Here is a 9,727-nt window from a genome sequence, read left to right as displayed (position 1 = left end):
AAATTAAGATAAGGTCATTAGGGTGGGCCCTAATCCGATGTCTGGTGTCCTTACAAGAGGAGAAGGAGATAGACACACAGGAGAAAGCCAAGTGGTGATGGGGGCAGAGACTGAAAGTCTGTAGCTGCAGGCCAAGAATCAGCAAGGATTCCAGTTAAACCAGAAGCTAAAGTTAAGTGAACTTAAAACTAAGCTAAGTGAAAGGCATGAAACAGATTCTCCCCTAGAGCCTGGGAGAGGGGCCCCAGGGGCCAAGCGTGGCCCTGCTGACTCCTTGACTTCGGGCTTCTGCCCCCAGAACTCCAAAGGAATAAATTTCTCTTGTTTGAAATCACCCATGGGGCGCCTGGGTGGCTCAGTCGGTTAAGCCTCCGACTTCGGCTCAGGTCACGATCTCGCGGTCCGCGGGTTCGAGCCCCGCGTCGGGCTCTGGGCTGATAGCTCAGAGCCTGGAGCCTGCTTCCGATTCTGTGTTTCCCTCTCTCTCTGCCCCTCCCCCGTTCATGCTGTGTCTCTCTCTGTCTGAAAAATAAATAAACATTAAAAAAAAAAAAATTTAAAAAAAAAAAAAAAAAAAAAAAAAAAAAAAGAAATCACCCAGTTCCAGCAGCCACAGGAAACTAATACAATGTCCATTTCTTTCTTGGAAAAGCAGCTATATCTCCTAACTGATAATTATTTCAACATTGTTTTCCTTAAGTCCCACTTCTGAAATTCAAAGTAGCCCTTAAGGGCCCCTCAAGTACTGGCAGAGATAAGGGCTTGACCACCCCCCCACCCCCAGAGCAGGTTCAGATGAACTTGGACACCCAGGGTGAAGGCATATTCTCTGAAGACCCATTGGGCTTGGGTTTGAAGGGAAAAGGTGTGCATTAAAACCATCCAGAAAACAAAGACTTCTGAACCTTAAACTCAGATATTCTGATTCACTTTGTCCAGAGAATGAAATCCAAGAACCTATATCTTTAGCAAACACGTTCAGGAATTCTGGTGAAGCTGACAGAAACATCCATGGAGGAACCCCAAAATTCAAAGCGGCATGGAGTTCCCTGCTCACTCAGAAAGCTGTCCCAATGTAGGGATTGGCCAGGGTGGGAGACTTGAACATAGTGGGCTTTTCATCTGTGGACCCCTGGGGGCAGAAAAGGAGCGAGGCGGAAGTAGCCGCTCCCCCCCCCCCCCCCCCCCCCCCGCGCCCCGGCCCGGGACTCCCCTCACCCTTCCCAAATTTGGACCTTGCACAAGACTCCGGGAGAAAGCCACCCCTAATGGCCAAGTTTAGTTTTCCAGGTACCTAGCAACGGGAACCATCGCCCCCACATAAATGGACGGCACTATATCAGCTACGCAGGGCAATGAAGCAACTTATTGTGATCTTGACTCATATGGCAATAAATATGAAATCGAAACACAGAAGCAGAACATCCACAGGAAATGGCAACAGCATTTTATGGGTCTTAAATTTCATAGCAGAAGAGAAAATCACTACCGGGCTCTGAAAAGCTGCAGCCAGAGCCTTTTTTCATTTTACTTATTTATTTATTTTTTTCAAATCCATTTCAGAAGAAAGCAAGACAAAACTGTGGAGTACAGAGTTGAGTTAGGGGGAGGTCAGGCGGAGCCAAGCCATTTGGAAAGAAAATCTCTGTAGTGTTAAGATGGAAAAATGTGAGCAACATAAATCAAAAGAAATTAAGATTCTTAAAACGCATTTGATTTTTTAAAAGCAGCCAAGAACTAGTACAAATAAATTGTGTTTTCTCCTTCCTACCCAATCCCACTGATTAAGTTACAAACCAGGAAAACAGTGAATCTCAAAATTCAGTCCCTATGCCCAGTCGATCCCTATCATTTGCAAGTACTTGCATATTTGTGACCATTTCATGAGTTCACTGAACATCTACTATGTGTCCAACCCTTCACATGCATTATCTCTAATCAGCTGAGCAGTCCTGTTGATAGATATTACTTACCACACTTTTCAGATGAACGATTGACGTTCCGGGGAGTTAAATAAGCTCACTAGCACTAAGGGGAAAAAACTGGGATTCGGACTCAAGCCTTCCTTGACTCCAAAACTCAAGGCTAATCTCACTACTCTGAAGAACTTGGAATGTCTTAAACCTCCATTTTCTACAATAAAAATAATACTGGAAATGGGGGTTCACATTTACCTGGCACGAGAATCTCACGGGGTTAATGAAGACATTCTAAAACTGGATTGTGGTGATGGCTGCACAACTCAGTAAACTTACTACAAAATCATTGAATTGCACACTAAAATGGGCAAAGTTTCTGATATGTCAATTGTATCTCAATAAAGCAAGAAAAATGCAGTATAAAAAAGAATAATATACTGAAACCAAAAGTATAATAATAATAATAATAATATACAAGTCTAAGAGAGATAGATTTGTTTCCCCACAAACTTGGGGACAAAATTAAGGATAGATCTGATGGAGTGATAACTGCTCACCACAAAGCAGGCCCAGGGCTTTATCATGAAGACAGACTTGGGCAATTTCAGCTTCCCTCTGTGGCTGAATTTCTCTCTTCAGTGACAACCACTTTTCCATCATATGGGAAATATGTGGCTCCTTGTTTTTTCCTTCCACTAAAACCTGTTTGCAGACCTTTGTTCATACTAAAGTGTAAATGACTGATTTGCGTTTAAAGGCTCTCTTTTCTGAAGAAAACACATAATTTTAAATTCTGAAATCTTCAATCCTCCCCTCTCTGCTGAAGAACACGACAGACCACTTCAGTTGGATATCCAAGTGACTTCAAAGTCAACACACAAAATATAAACCCATTATTATCACACCACCAGTTATCCCACAAGTCAAACGGTCTGCTATGCCAACTTGCCAAAGCCTGCTTGTCGTCCATGTTTCTCTGGCTCCCTTCCCACCTGCTAACATAGGTCTCAACCCCTCATGGTGCCCCCTAACTCCAAGTACTTCTGGAGAGCCCCAGAGAGTATGTCCTGTCAGTTCTCAGGTCATCTGCAGCTGTCCCACAGCATCTGCTGTTTTTATCTTCCTCTGCTGCTCCAGCCTCCTCCGTTAGATACATCGCATCCTTGGGACACAAGCACCACTTTGCTATGGACCATCGCTCCCAGTGTGCCCTTCCTTGGCCAGCTGGCACGCTGCTCTTGGGTACTTGCACATCCTCTGGACACGGCAGTCCTCCAGGGATCTCTGTCGGCACACGGAAGAGCCGGAGGGCCGGAGGGGCACAGGGTTCTGTGTAGAAGTGGGAGAGTCTCCTCTTCTTTCATGCGCTACACTGTTGGAAGGTCCCAAATCAGTCCCACCTTCCTCCTGACACCCCATGGAAGGGAATCCAGAATTAAATCAAAGGATGATGTCTGAACAAGATCTTCTACCTGGAATGACCACCAAACACAGTGTCTTTCTTCAATGAGTAGAAATGCCACCAAAGGGCCATTTTTAATCTTGATGGACAAGTTATCTAAGCCTATTGCAGTGTGTTACCCAGAGCAAAATCACCCTGCAGTCAGCTTTTACAGCTCAACCTGCAGTGACCTGTCCCTCTCCAGCAAAGCCTCAAGTTACCCCAGAGAAATTAATCCGACGTTGTTTTAGGTATCCCCAGCCCAAGGCAGATATCCGAACAGGAGAGAAGGCTGCAAAGCTCCTTACTCATGGGGTGTTGTTTAGAGAAGCCCAGAGCAAAGCTGTAAAGATATTCTCCAAAGACAATTAACAGACGATTGTGCCAATCAATTGTTTCAGAAAATTAACGTGGGGCGCTTGGGTGGCTGAGCCAGTTAAGGGTCCAACTCTTGATTTTGGCTCAGGTCATGATCTCTTCAAGGGATCGAGGCCTGCACTGAGCACAGAGCCTGCTTGGGATTCTCTCTCTCTCCCTCCCTCCCTCCCTCCCTCCCTCAACATAAACATTAAAAAAAAAAAAAAAGAAAGAAAATCAAGTATTGGCATGCTGTGAAGCTACACTCCTTGATCTGAATGGATTGAAGGGTTTTGCCTCGGTTTTTCTCCCCTGATTTTAATCCTGGGCAACCCTCTGAGTCTTGCCTTTTCAACAGATCATTCTCCAGCAGCACTTGAAAAAATCAGCCTCGCTTCTTTTTTTTTTCTTCAGTCAAAAGAAGCAAAAAAATCTGTTGATTTCATTTATGTCTCCCAGGGTTCTAAAGACTCTAAAAATATCAGATGCGAGCCCTACCTGTGATCCTGATGCTGGATAGTATGGTCTCTTGGAAGCATTTCTTTATCTGCACTTCCTTCTTGTACTTACCTGGTTCCCATACACACTTTCATCCTGGGGATTTCCAGGCCTCTTGTTCACCCTATTAATTGCTCCTTTCTTCATGGACAAGGTTTGCAATGTATTTTCCTAAAAAGCTTTCATGCCTTTGTTTCCCTTGCTATTCCAAGAAGGAAACCAGATGAGGTCTTTGGAATTACCTACCATGTCTTAGGGAATGAGAAGAAAGCATGACCCCCACGCAGCGCTGTCTCGCCCAGATCCCCACCCATCAGGACAGCGGTGAAAGAACTCACCAAATCTTCCTGCCCTGGCACTGGCAATCTGACAGCCTGCCGTATGGAGGCGGGGGCCCAGGCAGCCACAGACTAACACAGTCACCACGAAGGATCTGTCAGGCAGGTGAGACGCACCTAGCACTCTGTACATCATATAGAACACCCTGACACGATCTGTCCGATCTGTCCTCGTAGAAGGCGAAAGCGTAGCTGGAGAAGTACAATCAACTTCTGGGAAACAATGAGGGAACAAGGGTGTGAGCATAAACCCATGTGGCAGCTGGTCCGGAGAAAACCAGGAGTTTGGGAAAATGGAGGGGGCTTGGAGGAAGCTTCTGGAAAAGCTGGGCACTGAACGAGCAAGTTTAAAAGAGGCAGAGGGGGCCAGGGAGAGCATTTTAGGCAGTGTGTGAGCAATTATAGAAACGGTAGAAAGAAAGCTGGTATGGCGTGGAGTGGAATCAGTCAGAGGCCAGGAAAGACAGAGCAAGCGGCTCAAACACACTGTGGAGAGTAGGTTTAATAACCACGTGGTCTGCAGAGGTGGAGGCAGGTGGGAAGTGAGGTCTCCTCGGGCCAGCGACAGCAGGGAGCTGCTGTAGCCATGATCATAAGACAAGGTGAGGGAGTGAGTCCCAGGGCCCAGAGAGGGCAGAACCTGGGTCTTGTAGAGAAAAGCAGCCCCTCCACCACTGCCAAGGGGGAGCCCGCAGGGATGGGGCCTGGGGATGGCCCAGCCTGACCAACTGCTACCCATCACCATGCTCCAATCTTGTGCTAGTGGCCAAGCAGAGAGCAGAGAGCCACTGATGGCTGTAATGGTGAGCGTGGGACACGCGCTCGGCAAAAGGCAGAAAGTGCTTCTGGAGGGACAAAGGGGTGGGAGCCAGCAGACCAATCATCCCGAGGCAGCAGCACAGGTGAAGTCCTGTGGTTGGATGTGAAATGTAGTAGATGTGAGGCCCCCAAACAGGTGAACTGGAATTGGCCCTCTTGTCCCCCAAGTCTCTGCTCAGATATTATGTGAGCCTCCAAACCCAAACACATTCTAACACATCAACCCTGTTTTACTTCCCTCACAGCATCATCGAACACGGTCTTGTTCCCCTTTTTGTATCCTACTGTCTGCCCCTGGGAGAGCACACATTTCCCCAAGAACCTCTCTGGTTTGTCACTGATCCACCAGCACTGAGAACAGTGTCTGCTGGGGTCCTCACTTGGTGAAATCCACACGATGGTGAAATCCACATGATGATCCCTCTGAGAACAAAACACAGGACCCTGAGGCTCAGACTGTGCTAACAGCAACGTCTCAGCAAGGTCCCATCTACAAAGGGGTTAGGGAGCAGGGCAAAATGGGAAGGAAAGAGGAAGAGGGGGAAACTCCCTTCTGAAGGTCACATGTTCTGCCCCGGTCACAGCAGGTGGCCAGAATGTCTGCCAGTTTGAGTTCTCCGTCACCTCTGAGATTTCTCTGCCCCTTCTCAATACAGAGCTGGAGAGAGCCGCCAATCTGGTGGCCCAGCCCCTGTCTTAGTGGTCCCTCTTGTTTGGCTGAAGCTCCTGGAGCAGGTCACTGAGCCCAGAGAGCCTTTCCGGTTGGAGAGGCCCCAGCCATACATGGATTTATGCCGCACCCGGTTCCTGGGGGAGGAAGGTCTGTTCTGACATCAAACAGTCCGTCAGCATCGCTGTTCCAGAAACTGTTAGCATGATGAGTGGGCCGCACAAAGGTAGCGGGGTAACGGTTAGCTCATCTCTAATTATATGGGATTTACGATTAGGCAGCAAGTTTATTTTGGAACACTGCAATAACAAGACGCACAGCAGTGGCGAGGACGAGGGGGCGGAGTTCTAGCTTGGCCTTTAGAATATAATAGCTTGTCATTGCCATGGAAACCAGCTCCCTGGGAGTTGCAGGCACCTTATTCTATAATTATAAGAGATCTGATAAGGGCTGGGGTTGGTGGGGGGATGGTGGTGTGTATTTTTTTTTTCTTTATAAATTGTATTTGGTGGCTGAAAATAGAAGAACCTGGAGAACAAAGCCTGTTATTAACCACCATCTGCTAAAAGGCGTCTGCACTTCAGCTGCCGGGAGAGGCTCTTCCTGCAAGCTCTATAGAAGCACCCAGAATGCCAGGGGTTGCTCAGGACGCATGCGCGGAAAGGGAGGGTGTGTCCACGCAGGCATACCACGTGCAAACGTGGCTTCAAGCTGAAATGGCTATTCTGGCTTGTTGGGACAGGACTATACCCTGTATGAAAAGGCAGGCTCCTCCTGTCCCTCGTCGGGCCGTCAGCAGGGTCTCCTTGTTTCAACTCCTCGCCTGCCCCCCCCTTCCCAGATTTCATCTCCAGGTGGAATCAGAGCCATCCCAACCCTGGGCCTTGGGCCTCACCAAACTTCTTAAGCTTTCTGATCCTCCCTTCTTTTGTGATTGAAGATTATTTGGAGGGTTGAATGAAGATGAGGGGGAAATGTTTGGCAAACTGTGAAGTTTGTTTGCACGCAGCTGGATTCTCTGAAGAACAGAGCCAAACTTGCCTTGGGAGAAAATCACCCTTCATCTAAAAATCAAACCCCCTATTTTCTGGTTGAATGGTTTTACCAATAATTCCACAGTAGATATTAAAGAGAACAGAAGAGCCCCTAATAATAATAATGATGATAATAATAATACCTTCCATTTGTATAGCATTTTATAGCTTAAAGTTGTCTTCACCGTATTCTACTGTGGTTGTATGTTGCCTTGATGGAGTAAGCACTCCCTGTGCTGATTCATTTATCAGGAAGCCCAGGCAATCTGGAAAGCTGCTTTTCTAAAAGACCTTCTTTTTTAAAAATGGGTCATGGTCATTAAAAACTGAATCCCAACAGCATCAAGTACGGCTGTGTATGTTAAGGGCACAAAGTCAATAAAATCACCAGGAGCTGTTTTCTAAAGCTATCCAAACTCTACAAAGTTCATCCAGTAGCCCTGCAGAAGCAGGAAATGAACGAAAAGAATAGAGAATGCTTCATTCTATTCATGACCATAGTCAGCCTGTTGTCCCACATTAATACTCTTTAAAAGCCAAAGACATATTTGGGGGGAAGCATCACTATTACATTTTGCTTCCCCTACTACACATGACTCCCATGGACTGACCATCACGTCTGGAAGCAGGACGGTGCTCACTGCTCAGTAGCCGCCATCAGGTAGGAACAATGGCTAAAATGAGGTAAAAATATGTCTCAATTAAAGCTCTGGAGGAAGACAGCACAGGGCTGATATGGGGGTGCTGCTCACCGAGTTCCCAGGGACCTAGCTCACCATTCTGTCATCTCCACGGCCTGGTCTCATCCTCATGGTCCAGCGTGCCAGCCAGAGCACTGGCCCTCACAAGTACATTCCAGAGAGCTGGAGAAGGCGCAAAAAACAGGGAAGAAAGAGTGTAAGCTGCCTACCCTTTAAAGAAGGTTCTTAGAAGCTTCCATATAGCAGTTCTGCTCACGTACCATCGGCTTTAAGTCAGGAGTTCTGGAAGCAGGAGATGTGTATATTAGGGGACAATCAGCAATCTCCACCCAGATCTTTCACACTTTGACTTTGCTTCCACATCATTTTTTGCCAGGTGACACACTTGAGGTCATCTTCAACTGCAGGTTCAACTACATGGAGCCAGGCGCTAACCTGACACCCTTGTACTAGGTTCCCAACAAACACCATCTCACACTCGGGGATGCACAGCCATGTTACTTTGAACCTGAAGTGAAGGTGTACTTCGAACCCCCCTCCTATCCTCAAGGAGCTTGCCTTCTCTTATGGTTCCTCCCCTAATTTCTCATGAGAAGACATCCCAACCTCAAAGCCCAGGTTGACAATAGCCAGAAACTTAACCCAATCGGTCTAAGCAAAAAAAGGGGACTTTACTAGAAAGATGATGGGTTATCTGACTGAAGACAGAGATAGGAGAATGGGTGGGTCTCAGGAGGACTGGAATCAGGTTCTGCAAAGCCATGCAGGCTCTCGTTCTTTCTCTGCCTGTGTATCTTTCTTGCTGATGACCTGCTTCTTCCATGGAGGGAACAATTGGTCTGCTAACCACTTCTAAGCTTTCCATATTACAGCTTCAGCCACTTACAAAAGAGAGAAACCAGATATTCTCTCTGGTTCAAAGTCAGGAAACGCCCCTTGGTCCAACTGAGTCAGGTATTAAGCCTGGGTTAATCAGGTATGTCCAGGAGGGCATGGCCAGCTGAACCACATGGACAGAGCAGGAAAAGGACAGTTCCTAAAAACAGGAAGCTTGTCAGACTAGGTAAGCCAATAGGTATTCATGATAAGAGTCATTGTCTAAGCTCCAATAATTGATTTTCACCACAGGTCAAAATTCTCTGGGAAACAGCTACAGAGCGGTTGTCACGGAGTGCTCACTCGTGTACCTTTGCTCACACAGTTTCCAGAGCCCCAGGGCACCTCTATGTTTATGTTATGCTCCCAGATGAAAATAGGATCTCTGGGCACAGCTCCAAAGGGTAGACACGGGCGCCCTCCAGGAAATGCTGGCCTTGCCCCGGGAAGTGTGCACCCTCCCAATTAGCAGCACATCAAATACCCGGGAAAGTATCAGACTAGATTGTTTGTCCCCACCATATGGTTTAAAACAGACACAAGAAAAAGGACTGTTGAAAAGTGAGCCCAAGTACAGTCACATCTACCCAGGAGAAAGTGGTACCTGGGCACTCAGACATCTCAGGAAACTGATTAACCCCCTGAAGGGATTCTGAAAATCCTCTGCGTTTCCACCTCACCATGGAGCAATGAAGCATCATGGAAAGCAGGTCAAATGAATCACTCATGAACATTTTTAAAAACTGTATCCCCTGTCAGAAAAGGTTGATCCTGTAGCTCCTGGCTCAATACACTGCCTTAAATGGCCTCCCTCCACCCCCACCGAGGTCTGCCGGCCAGGATCATTTTTCCCATCTCCCGCCATTTTTCTCTCAGGTGTGAGAAAAACAAAAAGACTAAACTTGGCAGTTCAGTCACCCAAGTCATTATGAAGCCATAGTCATTATTCATTAATAGGCCGTAGTCAACTGTCACTAGACTATCCCTGCTTTCCTGTGAGTGACTCCCTTGAGAAAAACTTAGTTGTTATTTCTCAAATCACAGAAGAGCATTCTCTGAAGAGCTGATTCACCG

The sequence above is a fragment of the Neofelis nebulosa genome, chromosome 12 (genome assembly GCF_028018385.1).
Source record: "Neofelis nebulosa isolate mNeoNeb1 chromosome 12, mNeoNeb1.pri, whole genome shotgun sequence".
NCBI lineage: Eukaryota > Metazoa > Chordata > Mammalia > Carnivora > Felidae > Neofelis > Neofelis nebulosa.
Note: the sequence above shows the minus strand (reverse complement) of the source record.